The sequence below is a fragment of the Marmota monax genome, unplaced genomic scaffold (genome assembly GCF_021218885.2).
Source record: "Marmota monax isolate L192 unplaced genomic scaffold, Marmota_monax_Labrador192_F-V1.1 WCK01_AAM20220418_F8-fsc00546, whole genome shotgun sequence".
In the NCBI taxonomy this organism is placed as follows: domain Eukaryota; kingdom Metazoa; phylum Chordata; class Mammalia; order Rodentia; family Sciuridae; genus Marmota; species Marmota monax.
In genome coordinates, this window is record NW_026692540.1 from 60757 (window position 1) to 78396 (window position 17640).

At 42.9% G+C, this 17640-nt stretch overlaps 1 long non-coding RNA gene across 1 annotated transcript; it reads right to left on the reverse strand.

Annotated features, from left to right (window-relative positions):
* Positions 1–10394: 10394 nt before the first annotated feature.
* On the reverse strand, positions 10395–14088 carry LOC131424219 (uncharacterized). Its single transcript, XR_009226899.1, has 2 exons — positions 11453–14088; positions 10395–10618 (listed from the first exon to the last, which is right to left on the reverse strand). It is a non-coding gene; the product is annotated as an uncharacterized LOC131424219 (long non-coding RNA).
* Between the last annotated feature and the right edge of the window lie 3552 nt (positions 14089–17640).

Here is a 17640-nt window from a genome sequence, read left to right on the forward strand (position 1 = left end):
GAGGCTCCGCCCAGCAGTCTTCTGCAGCCTGGTCTAGGAGCAGAGGTCTCAAGTTGGCTGTGTTCTGTTCCTGGGAGGAGAATCACTGATTCAAACCCTGAGGTGGGGACTGCTGAGGGCCATGTTAGAGACGTCTAGATTTACCATGTGGAAACTGCTGGAAATTCAGGGTGGGGGCAAACAAAAGCAGTTATGGCATTTCCATCAAAAACAGAAAATTAATTCCTGAAGTAATTCCTGGAGTTGAAGCTAGAAACAGAGAGTGGAACATGCATCTGAGACTACTCAAATAGCCTGCTATTTCCACCAAAATGGTCAGAGTCCAATGCCTATGGAACATATCTATAGGATCATAACAAGGGTGTTGAAAATATCCAAATATTCTCTATTATGAACATTATCAATGAAATTAAGTTGCCTAAAGTTGTATTTTGATTTCAGTTTCCCTAGTAAATCTTACTTGTGGTTGTTAACACTAGTGTCAGCTGTCCTGTGGCTAATGTGTGTGTGTCATGTTAGGTGTGGCACTCATTTGTTTGGGGATATGTTTCTGCCCTCAGTATAATAATGAACTAATTTGATTCAGGTTGGTCTCTTCTCATGGGTCCCCCCAGCTAGAATGAAAACACTGTGGGAATAAAACACAGGTCAGACTCATTTTGCTGTAAACTTTATTTTTTCAGCTCATACATGTGGCCCAGACCAAAAATTTTAAAATGATTCTTAAATGAAATTACTTTCACATATGTTGCTAAAAACTGGACACAAGAAACATTGCCCGTAAGACAATTTATCTTTAAAAATACTCTTATTACTCAAGTGGGAATTTGGGAAATATTTTTAAAAATACCAAAGCCCAGTATTTTTCATTTATGAGTGAGGGATGCTAGACCACTTCTCCCTCTGAGTGCGGCTGAGTAACTTACAGGAAGAAGCAGTGTCAGTTTCACTGTACCAAAGAGCAGTCCCAAAGCTAGGGTTTGTGAACAAGACCCCAAGACAGACTAATTCTGGCTGCTTAGCACTCCCTGCCATGGGCCCTCCAATGGCACTTGCTGGGTGGTCAGTTATCCATTGCCAGATAGCCACACTCCTCCCCATACAGTTGCTGAGAAAAATGTGACTGCCTATCTTACCCTGGCACCTTCACCTGGGCCAGACTCACCTGAGCTCTGCTGCTGTGAGCTCTGACATGTGACTGGGGTCAGGGCATCCCTGAACGTCCATGCAGTCCCATGGGTGCAAGTCCTATGGCCCATTTCTGTGCACCTGGGCTCTCCACGGGCTGCTTGTGCTTCCTCATAGCATGGTGCACCTACAATCCAAAAATACCAAAGAATATAAAGAAGTTTTGCCCCATTTCACATCACAGAAACCATTTACACATCCCTGGGCCTGTTATTCTGCCAGGTATTTCCCAAATACAGCTTTTTGATATTCTTTTCTACATATGATTGAAATCATCCTAAGTTGATATTAGTTGGCTTGGCCTAATGGCAAGTGGGTAGTAAATATCCGGAACAGAAGGCCCACCCTGCCTTTGACATACTGTGGGACGTGCTGTGGGGAAGATGCCAGCGTCTGTTTTCTGGCCCCAGTACTTGTGGTTCTCATCTTGGCCCCTGAATCCAGAAGCTTAATGATCACTTTCATTCTTTTAAAAGCGAAATTCATCTCTCCCAGTCCAATGATGCGACTTTCCACTGGGCTGGTAACACAATTCGATTTTTAAACCAAGCTAAGCCTGGTTTTGTCTCTGTAATTGGGTTATTTAGCTTGACGCCTACCGAAAGCCAAGCTTGGTCATGATGGAATGAGCAGCTGCAGAGACTCTAGTGAAGATGAATGTAATCACAGGATTTGCTAAGTTTGATGGAAAGAAAGTGGATTGGAAGGCAGCCCTGCTTATCCACAGAAGAAAAAGACACAACATCTATAAATGACTGGTTAGAGATTAGAAAAGAAGGCTCCAATGGACAAGGGAATTTGAACACTGACTGGTCACTTGATGATCTTAAGAATACATTTTCAATTATATTTAAGAATAATATAAACCAGGAGCTGTGGTGTACCCTGCAATCTTAGCGGCTCAGGAGGCTGAAGCAGGAGGATAGTGAGTTCAAAGCCAGACTCAGCAAAAGTGAGGCCCTAAGCAACTCAGTGAAATACACACTAGGGCTGGGGATGTGGCTCAGTGACCGAGAGACCCTGGGTTCAATCCCCGGTACCTCCCCTAAAAAAATAAATAAATAATATGTATTATGCCATGTTTTAAATAGCCCTTTTATCTTGAATATGAATCAGGAAATATTTGTGGATTGTGTGCTTTTAAAGCTCAGTAGGGATTTTCAACACTTGCAAAGTTTTTGTATCACATTTTGTTTCCAAATTTTGGTATACATTTTTTTTTCCTTTTCTTATTAGAACTAAGTTGATCAAGGCTGGGCATGTGGCTCAATGGTAGAGTACTCGCCTGGCATGTGTGAAGTCCAGGCATCCATCCCCAGCACCATTAAAAAAACAAAAACAAAAAAACAAGTTGACTAAACTCCAATGATATTTGCAAACCAGCTCAACATTTCTACAATCATAAAGAGAGGTCATAGTCATTGTGATTTATTCCTAAGTCCTTAAATATTTCTTTTTCAAAAAGTTGCTAAACTTAGGCACTTGGCCCAGGGATTTTTACTTCGTCTGCAGTGATGGATTCTTTCATGGCTGGTTTTGAATGCCATTGTACCACAGAAGCTTCCAAATGGACTGTTTGGCCACAATGAGAAATCTTTATTGAAAAGTCCTCTGAATGCAATAATTGAATAGACGTAATTGCAAGGCTCTCTGCCATGTACAATTGTAAATAGCACTGACAATATAATTTATGCTCATTTATGATACAGTAGCTCATTATGGCTCCAGTTTTCATCCTCTTCATTAGCAGAGCTCATCTGTTTCCCTAATAGGCATCACCATTGTATCATTCGAAGTCTTCTGCCCAGAGAAATGCTTTCCTAATTTACGTTGGTGCTAAGAATCCAGCTTGGTGAAGTGCAGATGCCAGGGTACCCCTGCACAGCAATGTCCTAAATAGATGTTGACAGCACATCAAAGGAGGAACAGGTACTGCAGAGCAGCTAAGGAGAAATACTGCATGTGAGTCACAACTGTTAGAGAAGCAGCTTATGATAAATGAACCAAGTCACAACAGTAATGACAGTGACATGAATAAAGATCAAGAAACTGACAAACACATCCCGGGCTCCATATGGACGCCTTTAAGGAGAGGTCAGCATATGGGTTTGTTCAGAGTCATGTTTTCCTGCCTGGCCTGTTTGTTCCAGCAGTTCCTGGGGGTCAGGAGACCTCTCAGGTCAGGTGCAGAAGAAATCTGCCTGAAGAAGGCAAGGGGGGTGTGATACACGGAGGTATTGTGGGGGACGTTAATTCCACAATGTACATCTTTATTTTTTTTTTAGAGAATCCTCCCCATTCTGCCAGCACACCTGCTCCCTACCTGGTGGGCACAGGTGTGTTTGATATTCTGAGATGAATTTAGCATGGGCACCTCAGCCCACGCCATCTCCAGCAGAAACCCTGAGAGGAAGCCCCTTTGTTTCAATCAGACATCTGAGAGGCCATTTTCAAGTAGAAGCTTATGACTTCTTCTGACTGCAATGAATGTGCTTTCCTCTCATCAAAGGGTCCTCCCCTGTTTATTCATGTTTATTTTTCAGACTCAGACTGAAATTTTACCTCCTTTTCCTTGTTTTTGAACCAATAGCTTCTGACACCAGTTCAAGTAGTTCAAGAATCTAGCAAGAACAATAAAAGATTGCTAAGTTAGAGTGAGAAAAATAAGGTGCAATGCAACACTAGGTTCTACAAAGCTTAAGAAAAAAAAAAAAACTAGAGGAAAAATGTATCAGTTAACTTGATACTTTCTTATGTCATGGGAAAAATCCACCATTATTTCTCATGTTTAAAGAAACCACAATAGAGATCATCTCTTGGGATTTTTGTGGAGACTTTTTGAAATAATACTGACACATAGTTGTTAAGTAAATGGTGAATATTATTATGGGGAAATGTGGATGGCAGTAAAATGGTTTGCAGAGGACTTGGACAGAGGATGACCTATGGTAGCGTGCCCTGATCCATGGCATTCTTTGCACCCTGAGTAGGGTCCCAAGGAATGAGCACCCCTCATATGGATCTCTGGTCTTGGACAGCTTCATGCCTCTGCCCTGCAGGTGAGAAAGTAAACTTCTGCAGCCAGGTCTACTTGCTCAGCACACAGACCCAGGAGACTATAGGCACCTGGACAGGGCTTGAGGGGCTGTGGGTTAAAAGGGCTCAGACCCAGCCAAGTGCAGCCACACAAGCCTGTAATCCAAGTGGCTTGGGAGGGTGAGGCAGGAGGATTGATAGTTCAAAGCCAGCCTCAGCAAAGGTGAGCTGCTAAGCAACTCAGTGAGCCCCTGTCTCTAAATAAAATACAAAAAAAAAAAAAAAAAATAGGCTGGGGATGTGGCTCAGTGGTTGAGTGCCCCTGAGTTCAATCCCCAGAATAAAAAAAAGGGGGGGTAACATACTCTCTCTGCCAAGGGGGATGCATTCCCCAGTACCCTGTGTCATCCAATGCTTCACAAAAACCCAACAGTGAGCAATTATTTGTTAAAAGCTTTTGTTTTTATTTTTACTTATTGGATGCTAAGTAAAACATTTTTATACCTTCTGCAGGCCAAATGCAGTGTATCTGCAGACAGCATTGGTCAGGATGACTCCCAGATCACAGCCTTTGTGCTGAGAGAATAGGGTCTGTCCCCATGCTTTATGTTTTGGGTTGGTGTCATGAAAATCTTCCAAAATTAGTGAATCAAGAATATGGCTTTTATTTTACCTGAAAGGTAAACTGGAATTTTGGTGGAACAAATGGAATTGGGGGAGGTTAAGAAGAGTCTCAGCATTGGAGTCAGGAGCACAGGAGTGGGATCGGGTGAGCTGTGGCTGGAGGCTGGTTTCTATGTCTCATCCATCACAGCGGCTACCTCTTTAAGGCCCAGCACTTTGCCTGTACAAATGAGATCACACACACACACACACACACACACACACACATACACACACCAGGCCATTGTGATCCCATCAGTACAGCAGGCCACATCATGAGCCAAACCGAGCACGAGCCCATGTAAATGGCAGCTGTTCTCATGCCCCATGGCAGCAACCCAAACCCAAATTTGTCCCAGGAAAGCATCCTCCCTTTAACTGAGACTGGCTTGTGAGCAAAACTACCCTTGACAGCAAATTAAATTGTGTTCATTGCTCAGGAATATGGGCTTCTGCAGAGCGCCATGGAACACAGATCCAATTGACCCTGGGTTTCATGCACTGGAGCCCCCCCATGCATCCCCTTGCGGTCACCTGGAAGGGGCTGATGTATGGTATGGGTTTCAAACCCTATTCCTGGCAAGTTAAAACTGCAGAGCCCTTGATGACTCCAGGACCAGTGGGACTTGACTCATTTAGCAGAATATATGGTGAACGAGGTCCTTTTTTTCTGTTTCCTGACTTCAAGGCCTCAGGACCATTAGCTTTTTTCTCATTTTGTTCCTTACAACAAAGGCACAGCCAAAAGGATTCAGAAGGAAGATGGCCCAGTTAGCTCTCCCCCAAACTTCTTCATTTCATTGATAACTTTCTACATTTCCCATTGCAAATGCTTTCCTAGCTGTTCTCCTGATGTACTTCCCCCTGAAATAGTTCTGCAGGTGTAACAAGGTGTAATTACGGAATCTGTAGTTTGAGGGCCTGGAAATTCGTGTGGACACTGTGTCACTGGTTCTCTCATGAATCAATTCATGCTTCTGACCCCCAGGACCCAACCAGCTGCCTGATCTTGGCCTGGGAGTTGTCAGTAAGAGCTCAGATGGAGTCATTTCAGTAAAGAATCCTCCTTGGTCCTCATTCATGCATGAGGGAGCCTTTTCCTTCTTCCAAGTTTGTAGGGATTAGCAGTAAAAAAAGAAACAAAGAAAACCTTCCAATTATTATAAAATAATTCTTACCAAAGAAAAATCTAAAGACAACATAAAAGCAGGAGAGGAAAAGTTCTTAATCAAACATTGTCTGTGGATGTATTCCTCCCTCCAGAACTCCCCAGGGGCCTCTTCATTACACTGTGTTCCTACTGACAAGCTCTTGGGAACCCTGCTCCCTTCATGCCAGATTCAAGATACACTTTGTTTTTTATATCACCCCAAGCTTTTCTTATGCATATTATTAATGCCCCCAAATGTTTCAGTCTACAGGGTTTTGCCATGATTGAGCAACCTCTTGCTCTGGGCAGGTGATTTCTGATAATTTACCACCAACGTTAACAGTAACCCCCAGCTGCTACTCCCCTGCTGGTGCAGCCCCTCTTCCACTAGCCCTTGGTGGGGGGGCCCCAATGGCCCCAGGGAACCGCCCTTCACTCCATCCACTAGGCCTCCTGGCTCCTCTCAAGCCTTCTCAGGAGCAGATCCCCCTTAAGCCTGGATTCCATCCCATTGGCCTCCTGCTGGGAACCCTGGGCTCCCACAGAGAAATGCAGGATTCCTCAATTCAGCAACTCCCACCTCCCCCCAGGGCCCACACCAGTGATTCTTGCTCCTCTGAAACACTTTGCCCCCTGCACCACTGCCTCCCTCCTCAACTCCACCTGGAGAGGACACTTATCCCTACAGTGAACCCTGCACCCACTGGGACACCCCGCCCACAGGGAGCCCTGTGATCACAGGGAACACCCACCCAAGGAACGCCCCACACACAGGGAAGCCCCGCCCATTCAACCCCTCTCCCCTGCCACCCCCCTGCCAGAAAGCCCCACCCAGTGGGTACACCCCACCCACAGGGAGCCCTGCACTCACTGGGAACATACCACCCACAGGCTCATCCCACAGAATCCACCACGCTCAGGGTGCAGTCACTCATAAGGCACATGGCACCCACAGGGTACCCTCTGCCCACTCCACCCACAGCACGCTCTGTGCACCACAGTGCACTCACTCACATCTTTCAGAGAAAGGATGAGCTCCAGCCTTCCTCCTCTGTGTGGCTGGGGGCTGAGTCTCTGGTAGGCTTCTAAGGGTGGAACCACTTCCCCTCTCTCTGCATCTCCACACCCAGGGGAGGGTGCATTCTGTGCCTCACAGGGAGGGAGGAGCACAGGAAGCCTGCAGGCGGACTTCTGAAGAGCTCAAGGCCTTTCCTTGCCGTCCAGCTGTGTGCTCTTAACACATCACTGTAGTAAATCAGCCACAAATGCAGCTATCCACTAAGCCTCATGAAAACTTCCAGGGAAACCTCAACTATGGGGTGGTCTTGGAGATACTCAATGCTGGCTGAATGTGTTGTCCTGGTGTCCTTAACCCATCCCCTGTGTTTTCTGTAAACTGTTTTTTGCATCTGAGACTGGATCACAAGCGTTCTGGAGTGAGGGATTTGCAGAGGTGGCCTTGTATTTCTATCCAGGTATTTCAGGAGGCAGGTGATAGCAAGTCAGCCTCCCTTCTGCTAAGTCCTGATGGACACAGAGTTGATTCGAAATGACTTTACAGAGGTTAAATGTGGGTAGCAGTGTGATGGTGAGCCGCTAACCCACCAGGAAGAGGACACAGAATTCTCGACTCTCAGCTCCAAACCCACCATTTGGATGTACTGTATAATGCTGACCTGAGTCTTGTCAACATAGCTCCCTGCCTGCTACCTGGACATTGTAAGAGACATGTGCTCCTCTGCTGGGAGCCATTAGCCAAGTAGGTATGACAATTTCCTTGCCAGTGTACCCCATGTTGCTTAGTGGAAGGACTCGTGGAAATAGGACATTTTGCAGTGACATTGCATGTAAGGTGACCTTCAAGGACCAGGGCGGATCCAGGTTTAGGGTGTTCCGGGTTTAGGATAATCCGGGTTTAGGGCGTTCCAGGTTTAAGGTTATTCCTGCTGGGAATAGGGCGTATCCTGCTGCCTGAGTTCCCCTTGAGTTCTCACAGATTCAGACAGTATTTTTTGGGAGACAGAAGCCCAGTGTGTGGTGGATTTGGGCAGAGAACGTGGATTTCCCCAGAACGTGATTGTAGACGGCTGATGTGAGTTCGGGAATAAAGAGTTGCTGTTTGAATCTACAAGCTGTGTGGTGGCTTGTGATTTTGTGCCCAGCCAGACTGCGGTACTCCTCCAGGTCCCAACATATCCCTTTTCTGCCTGCAGGGATGTGGCCCCCAGGTGACTTCCTTCAGTGGGAAGAGATTCTGTGTGGCTACTGTGTGACACATTCCTCCAGTGGGTGGTGGTCGGCTTGCACATAGGCTTCCCTATGTGCCTCCTGAACTTCACCTGGAGGGCCAGAGCCACCCCTCTGCAAGGAGTCCCAGTCTCCTCCTCAGGGCTGGCCCTCTCTCCAGTCTGTCCTTGGCACTCCCTCTCTGTGCTAAAAATAGTAACTCTTCTTATATATCCTTCAGAGTTATACAATAGATGGTTCAATGGTTCCTCCTACTTCACATTTGCATCCTTTGACCAAAAGCTCCCCAAACCCTCCCCATGATTATTGCTTTGATTTTCAATTAAACTGTACTAATTGAGCAAGGAAATGCTAAGAGGTACCCATCAAGGGGGCCCAGGTATTGTTCTCTCTGCTCCTCTTGCATAACAGCAGTTAAATTGCCTTTGATAATTTGGATCAACCACTCCATCCAGGAGGGAAACCCTCTCACAACCTGTTGTTTTCGTGGAATAAGAAGCCCCAACCTCCAGGTGTCTGACTCATCCATTAACTGGATAAAACCACTGTCGAGTCCCCTGGTGGAAATCATCCCCAGGGGACTCTAGGACCTCTGATGCAGCAGAGCTCAACTTTGTTGGGAAAAGCGCATCGCCGGACAAGGAGACCTCCAATGGACTCCTTTAGGGGGTAAGTAAGGCACCTCTTCCTCTTCTTCTTCCTCCTTCTCTTCTCCTCCTTGTTCTCCTTGTTTTTCCTTTGCGATCGCTTAGAGCTTTTTGGTTTTTGGCTCAATGGAGAGTGTAAGTTCTCAGAGCTTTTTGGTTTTTGGCTTGGTGGAGAGCGTAAGTTCTCAGAGCTTTTTGGTTCAGGTTTGGTCTTTGGCTTGGATTGGTTTGGTTGGGTTGGCAGCGTGGCCGTCAGTGGAGAGTGTAAATTCTCCCTGGCAGTGGTGACAGACGTGTCCTAATCCAAAGGCCACCCCTCTTAAGGGACGCCTTAGAGGATTCGGGGGGGGGCAAAAGTGCCCCCAGTTGGTAGAGGGACAAGAGTGCCCTCGTTTGTACTCTGCTGCCAACCCGTTTGGTTTCACCGGCAATTCTTTCTCTCAGATTGGATTCACAGTCTGTCTTTAATCTTTGACTCTGAACTTGTGTTAACCGTTTACTGTTTGTCCCTGTCTCTGCCTGAGTAACTCCCAGTATGGGACAAAGCCATTCCACGCCTCTGTCCCTGAAGCCTTTCTTGGTCCCTGCCTCCACTCCGACCCCTTCCCCCAAGATCCTATCACTCAATCCTTCTGCTCCTCCCCCTTTTCCCTCCATTCTCCTTGAGTCACAAGATTGTAGATCTTGGGGTTGTGAACGAACGGGAGCTGCATGATGATCTTTGTGTGTCATTTTGTCTGTGTCTCTGTTAAGTGTGATGGCATTGTTTTACTTTGGACCAATGCAGAGTCCCAAATTCCAAATGGCCTTAGATGTGTGGAAGTAACTTTAGCTAAATTTTAACCTAATGCTTCTCTTGTGAGTGACCAAAAGTCAATAGAACTGCCAGCTTTTCTGTTCTCACCTTTTACACCTCTCTTAGCTGTGTTTTAAAGAACTTTGATAAACTTTACCCCCCTTTGTTAAGCGAGATTAGGGAAGCAGTGTTTTCTTTTCTTCCCGTAGTTGGCTTGAGCACGCCCACTGCAGAGGGAAATGCCTGGGGTCTAAAAACTTTGATATCTCGCTTAAACTTTTCTCAAACTCAAAACAACTGCAAGCAGAAGATGAACTTTTTGGGAAGCTGACTACTGAAAAGTTAGGAGATGTGAGAAATGCCTAGTGCTTGGGGTCAGATCAAGCCAGAGGAACTAATCCTATAAGTAAAAGGTGGAACTAAGGGGCTCCCAGCAGCTGCCAAAGCCATTTTGCTTTGGGGAGTCTCCTCCTTCCTTACTTGCACTTTAGGGATTACCCCACCTCTGTTTGCTTAACTAAAATGTTGGTCTGGTTTATTGAAATGACATTAATTAGCAACAGTCTTGGAAATTTTTAAGGCTTGATTTTGGATATACATGATAAAGCTTAATACTATTGAAAGACCTGCCGATTCCCTGTCCAAGAAAGACGCACGAGGCACTGGCTGCAAAAGCAAGAGGCGATTTATTGATACACAGGCGCCTGCGGGTGCTCAGCGAAACCTCAGCCGGAGCTTCGGTGAACTGGCACACCGGGCTTTGGGGTACAGATCTTTTATAGGGTACAGTGGTCAGTTTCCCTCCTAGCACAGTAACAGGTATCTCATTGGCTCTTTTGAATCCAGCATATAGGTCACTTAAAGGGTAAACTTGTTTTTCACTATAGGTTCCTGGAAAAACCACATAAAAACCATTTGTTATTCATTGTATGGTTTTTCATTGTATGATCCCGTTTGCCCAACCGTGCCGGCTCCTTTCCCAACCATCCTGTCCTTTCTTAATCTGTTACACTTAACTGATTTTCTGAAAAATACATCTGACATCTGTGCAGGTGCGGAAGCAAGCCCTGGTAATTTATTACTGGGCCTAAAGTTATTGGGCTGGGGTCTTTCATTCCCCCCTTTTTCTTTATCATGGATAGAATCTTATATCCATTGTCCTGCTTGCTCAGGTTCTTGGATTAAGCTCGTTTGTGACCCTGTCTGTTGTTGAAGCAACTGGTATTGCTGAGTAAGGACCATAGTCTGGATTACAGAAAGTCTTTCTTTCATAAACTGCACCAATCTATTGAGTATGCAGGGTCCAAACGTCAGGATTATCAGCAAAATAATTAAAGGTCCCGCTCTGGTGGATAGCAAAGTAGTTAACCATGGGGATTTGTTAAACCAATGTTCAAATCATCCTTGTTGTGCTTCAAATTCTTTTTGCCTTTTTGCCAACCTTTTAGTGACTTTCTCCATAGTTTCCCGGACCACCCCCTTATGGTCAGCATAAAAACAACACTGTTTCTTTAAAACCATACAGAGACCATCTTTCCTAAGGAATCACAGATTTAATCCCCTCCTATTTTGTAGCACGACTTCTGCGAGGGAAGAGAGAGATTTCTCTAAGGCAGTGATAGACTTGGTCACTTGATATTAGACCCCTGATTTATCTAACTACACTGACTACCTAACTTTAAATCTGGCTTCATTTTTTTTTTTTCTAATTTGGGAACTCCTTACTGCTGTGAGGAAGGGGGACGAAGAGAATCTTTCTGGCTTCTTCAGGCTGAAAAGGGACGGCGTGGGGCAAGCAGTTTGGAGTCCCCCTTAAAAATATCGGGTCTATCGAGTGGTCCATGATGAAAGTCTAATTGAGAAGTAATAGGTTGGAGGGCCATTTGAGTGATGGGTGGTCTATAAGAGAAACAAGAACTTATTAGTACTGGAACCATATTGATGCAGTAATAAATGCCACAGCACAGAAATATGCCAATGAGTATAATGGCCAAGACAAAGATTAACAATGTTTTTCATCAGGCAGTACCAGGAACTAGGAGCTAGGATATTGTTTCCACGAAAAAGTTGCTGAGGACATGGCTTCCATCTGAGCAGGTAAATCTTTAAGGATATTTGTCACATTGTCAGAAATGTCAGGGATGTCAACACAACAACTAACATGTAGGGTTACAGATGTCTTTTCCTTTAAGATATAGTTTAATAATTTAATGCCATCTGATCCTGCAAAATCCTTTTACTAGTATGACCTCTGTGTCTAATAGAGAAATCTTTAATTTTGCTACTTAGGGCTGGATAACCATATTAGCAAACATCAAGCCTACCTGCGTTGGCTAGAAATAAAGGCCTTAGACTAAAACTACTCTAGCAGTCCCTTTGACAGTTATCAGGCATTTCTGTCCAAGAATCTCTTTTGTAGCCTCCAGTCTACTTATTTATGGAAGTTACATTTAACTATTATTATCATTTAAGATGTCCAGGAACAGCTGTGCTTTGGCTTTGACTGTCTTTGCTAAGTGTTTAAGATGAAGCAAGTCAAACTGACTTTTGTTTCTACCTATTGTTTACAGTCAGCTGAGTTATCCTGGGAGTCTTCGGGAACTTCATAGCAGCTTTTCAGTTCTGCTAGTGTCATTTGCGCTAGGATGGGTCCAGGCCTTGCTTGACCATATGGCTTCCCTCAGAAGCATCAGGGATGTCTTCCTTTTTTAATGACCCTCCTCTTTACAGCAAATGTACCGATTGGCTTTCTGTCCTCCACTGGTCTCATTAATCTCCCTGCTCAGGAGGTTATGTGGCCTAGAGTTGCTGAGCCCTTTGGAGAAGTCCCCTATTCCCTGATTCAGACTGACTCAGAGGGCAAGAGCCGAATATTGGTTTTCTTGGCCCTTTTAATTTAACTAATTTTAAAAACTTGATCTTAAACATCCAGCAAATAAGTTAACAGCCTTATATTAAGAGCACTGGGCTTTAATGTCTATCTCTTTATCCTGTAGGTGATAACTCCTTATCTTATGTTGACCCAGGTTGTGTTCTTAAAGCAATATCTCTTTAAAACATTAACAGGCAATCCTTAAACCATCTAAAAGCAAACTACAAAACAAAACTAGCTAGGGTAAAAACATATTTACCTTATATAATAGCTACCTTGAATTCTGGCAGGGTTATACATCATAATTTCCTGTTTGAGATCCTAGTAATCTTGGCAAAAACCTACTTTTGGACACAACTTTAACTGTACTGAAATCTGGCTTACTTCTTTCATAGCCATTTTCACATGTAGTGAGATGGGACAGAGCCTTATCTCAAGTAAGGCAGGGCTCTTTATAAATCTCAAGTACTATAGTTCTGAAGCTGATCATTTTACAAAGTTTACATAAATTGTTGTTCAAGTTTACATGAACTTTAGCTAACACAACATAATATCACACTTAAAACATGAATTAAAGGCTGAAAGCTTTTAACCTCTTGTAGAAAAGTAGTAATGTACTTTTGTGTTTTGCAATAAAACCTTCACACAGATTAGGCTCTTATTAACTTAAAAATACATAAATTGTATCTTAGAGTAGAAAGTAACATGGAACAGTACATATCTTATTGATAACAAGTTCAGTTATAGAACACAAATGATATAATTGAATCTCTAACATGTTTTTTTTTTTAAGCCTAAAATTACCATACAACTTTAGAACACCAGCTTGATATAATGTTCTTTTGAAGCTTCTACCTTACAGACTTGTATACCTGGAAGATATGAACACATTAATAACACCATAATTACATAAACCTCCTTTTGTTCACATTTTGAAACAATACTTGTAAACTTTTAAATTTAAGCAGAGTTAACATTTTATTAGGGCCTTTTTGAACACCTAGAGAAACTTATAAGCTTAATTTTGAGGACATCTTTACTTTTATCTGTTTACCCAATCTAAATTGAACCGTTTGAATCACGTGAATTAAAGATATTTGGATCTATTTTTAATTTTTTTTATTTTTTATGAGCGCTCCTCATCTGTCAATTGTTATATCACTGCAGGATATATGGACATACACACATACAGACATACCGACATACAACACATAACACGAGTGTGCACACATAACAATAATAAAGGCCTCGTAGCTTTTCGCAGATGAAATCTCCATTGCAATGTTTTTGTGTTTTTTTTTTTTTTTTTTAAAAACTTCACTGATCAGAAAAACATTAACCTAGGTCTGCAGGATCAGAATCACGAGCTCAAAAAAATACAGAATCTAAGAGAAAACAAGAGTCCTAAAAAAAGACGACTGGCCAGTAGTTAGTAAATACCATACAATTTACTTCTTGGTTTGATCTAGTTTGAGTTCAGGGAAGCATTTTAACCTTAAGTTATATTTCCAGGTTTAGATGTTGAAAATTATGATACAAATTTAAGAAGCAATTTCCAAAATTTAAAATTTCATATCTTTTTACATTAGAAAAACTTGTTCACATAAAACTGGAAATAGGACCTCTACCATCAGAAGAAATTTCTTTAGTACCTCTAAGCCACTTTGCTTGTTCTAAAGTTCCTAAAGTAGCATTGAGTTACATTAAATTTGCTCACACACTACCATATATATCTGAAATTAAGCTTTGAAAATTTCTAAGACTATTGCTATTTAATTATCTAATGTCATTTTTATGAGCCAGACCAACGTTTTAATTTCTTTTCAGGCTACCCAGTTCAAAATTGAAACTCTTTAATTTTTTTATCCCAAGTATTTAAGTTTTCTAGCATGAACCATCTGAAATCAAACTAAACAATTGCTTACACCCAACTTTTAACTGCAAGATAGTGCAATGCTTTAGAAACCCATTTAGATACCAGATTGTTACAATAAAAAATTATTATTATTTTTTTTTTTTTGGACACACATTTAACCTAGATTATCCCTAAGAAACAATCAGACAACCAGATAAGAAAATATCTCTCCAGGTTTTAAACTTTCATTTAATTATGACTCCCATCAGTGGCACCATAGACTTTCCCATGAGTGGACCAGATGTTTTCACGTAGGGGCAACTATAGGTGTAAAATCAAGGGTCTCAGTGTGACTGGCTTTACTGCATTCAGTGTCCCTTCTTTTTAAGTAAACAGAGGTGGTGTAATCCCTAAGATGTAGATAAGGACCCAGGGAACTCCCCAGAGCTAAATGGCTCTGGCAGCTGCTGGGAGTCCCTTAATCCTATCTTTCACCCATAGGATCAGTTCCTCCAGTTTGGTTTGACCTTAGGCATTAGGCATTTTTTTTTTTAACTTTTTAGTAACCAGCTCCCAAAAAGTCCATCCTCTGCTTGCAGTTGTTTCGAGTGCTAGGCTTCCCCAAGAAAGCAGAGTGGGGACTCCTTAAAAGCCCCCTTGAGAGTGTCAAAATTTGTGACTGAAAATTTGGTTCCCATCTCTAAAACCAATTAACACCAATTTAATAATGAGGACAGGGCTTTGAGAAAAGTCAAAGCGAGATGTCAAAGTTATTAAATCCCCAGCAGGCATCTCTATTTGCACTCAAGCCGGTTATGGGGGGGGGGGGGAAGAAAACATTGCTTCTCTAGTCTCAGTATTCAGCCTTAGATGGAATTTATCATCTGCCTTGGGCTGCATTTCCAAGCAGCCCGACTCCAGGAAGACCCGTTCGCTTCCTTGGCCCTGTGATAACACTCAGGAGGTTTGGGGACCCGTTCCCTTCTACCCCAACGAGGGAGGGAGAGGGCCGGGTGCCCCTGAGCCGCTTTTTTTTTTTTTCTTCTTAACTTTTACTGACTGGTTGTCTGCCCGATTTCGGACGTCCTGCCAATGGTCAAGGGTGAGACTCAAACGAGTTGTTATGGATTGCCCCATGTTAGTCTTAGATGGAGTGAGAAAGTGCAAAGGCAAGAAGACAGACACAAATATCAGACTGGACACAGAGAACGCTGCGTGGCTCGAGCACAAACCGAACGTACCTGACGGATTAGGGAGAGGAGGGATACCGTCACCTCCGTCACCCACGAGTACAGTGTACTCTACAGAACATTGGAGGCCCCCCCAAGATGGGCCTCCCTGAGCCCCTGGGACGTCTCCCAGGGTGGCAGGGGAGAAGTCCGAGTTCGTCAACTCCTTCTCAAGCTGCCCAGAATACAGAGCAATTACGCGTAATCGTACAGACGCTGCGCATGAACAGATAACAAGATAACAACCAGACAGAGAGAGACACAAAATGACACGAACTGGCCAGCTTACCTCCCAGTGGTTATCGGGTGTTCCTCAGGCAGGGATCTGGATGGGGTTACAGGAGTTCTCCTGGCTGGCTCGCCAAATGAAAGACCCGCCGATTCCCTGTCCAAGAAAGACGCACGAGGCACTGGCTGCAAAAGCAAGAGGCGATTTATTGATACACAGGCGCCTGCGGGTGCTCAGCGAAACCTCAGCCGGAGCTTCGGTGAACTGGCACACCGGGCTTTGGGGTACAGATCTTTTATAGGGTACAGTGGTCAGTTTCCCTCCTAGCACAGTAACAGGTATCTCATTGGCTCTTTTGAATCCAGCATATAGGTCACTTAAAGGGTAAACTTGTTTTTCACTATAGGTTCCTGGAAAAACCACATAAAAACCATTTGTTATTCATTGTATGGTTTTTCATTGTATGATCCCGTTTGCCCAACCGTGCCGGCTCCTTTCCCAACCATCCTGTCCTTTCTTAATCTGTTACACTTAACTGATTTTCTGAAAAATACATCTGACGTCTGTGCAGGTGCGGAAGCAAGCCCTGGTAATTTATTACTGGGCCTAAAGTTATTGGGCTGGGGTCTTTCACTATTTTAGAAACTTCAGAACAAAGGAAGCAGCTTAATGATCCTGAGGGAATTTCCTCTGATGGTGGCCTTTATATCATCAGAAAAAGATCCTATTTTCAGTTTTGCATGAGCAAGTGTTTCTAATGTAAAAAGATATAAAGATATAAAATTTTGAAAATTACACCTTAAACCTAGAAATTATGACTTATAGCTAAAATGCCTTAGGCATGAGGTTTCTGCTCAGAATTCCAGTTTTCCCAGTTCCTTCCAGACCTCAGCCAGGACTTAAGCTGATATGCAAATAGAAGAAGCCTGGGGCTCAACAGAGGGCAGATTTTAGGCCCAAGGGAAAAAAAAAAAAAAAGGTTAAAGTGTCTTTTTACCTGAACTCAAACTAGACCCCAACCCTAAAGTAAATTATATGGTATTTATTAATTACTGGCCAGTCATCTTTTTTAGGACTCTTGCTTTTTCTTAGATTCTGCATTTTTTTTGGATCTCATGATTTTAATCCCACAGATGGGTTAATGTTTTCTGATCAGTTCTATTTCTGATCAACTGTGGAGTTTTTAAACATTGCAATGGAGATTTCACCTGAAAAAGCTACAAGGGTGTTACACTTGTGTTATGTGTTGTATGTCGGTATGTCTGTATGTGTGTATGTCCATATATCCTGCAGTGATATGACAATTGACAGATGAGGAGCGCTCAAAAAAACATTTAAAAATGGATCCAAATATCTTTGATTTACGTGAATCAAATGGTTCAATTTAAATTGGGTAAACAGATAAAAGTAAAGATGTCTTTAAAATTAAGCTTATAAGTTTTTCTAGGTGTTCAAAAAGACCCTAATAAAATAATGATGTCTATAAAATAATCTGCTTAAATTCAGAAATTTACAGATATTGTTTTAAAGTGTGAACAGAAGGAGGTAAACAGATGGAAAAGAAAAACAAGAAAGTTTTAGATATGGATTTAATAGAGGGAAAATGTGTTTCTGGATAAGAGAGTCTATGTGATTAAGTAATTAAGAGGGTTTAAGTAAGTGATAAAGAAGGTCTGTGTAAGTTGGTTATATGTATAAGTTTGAGCAAGTAATCTTAAAAAAAATTAA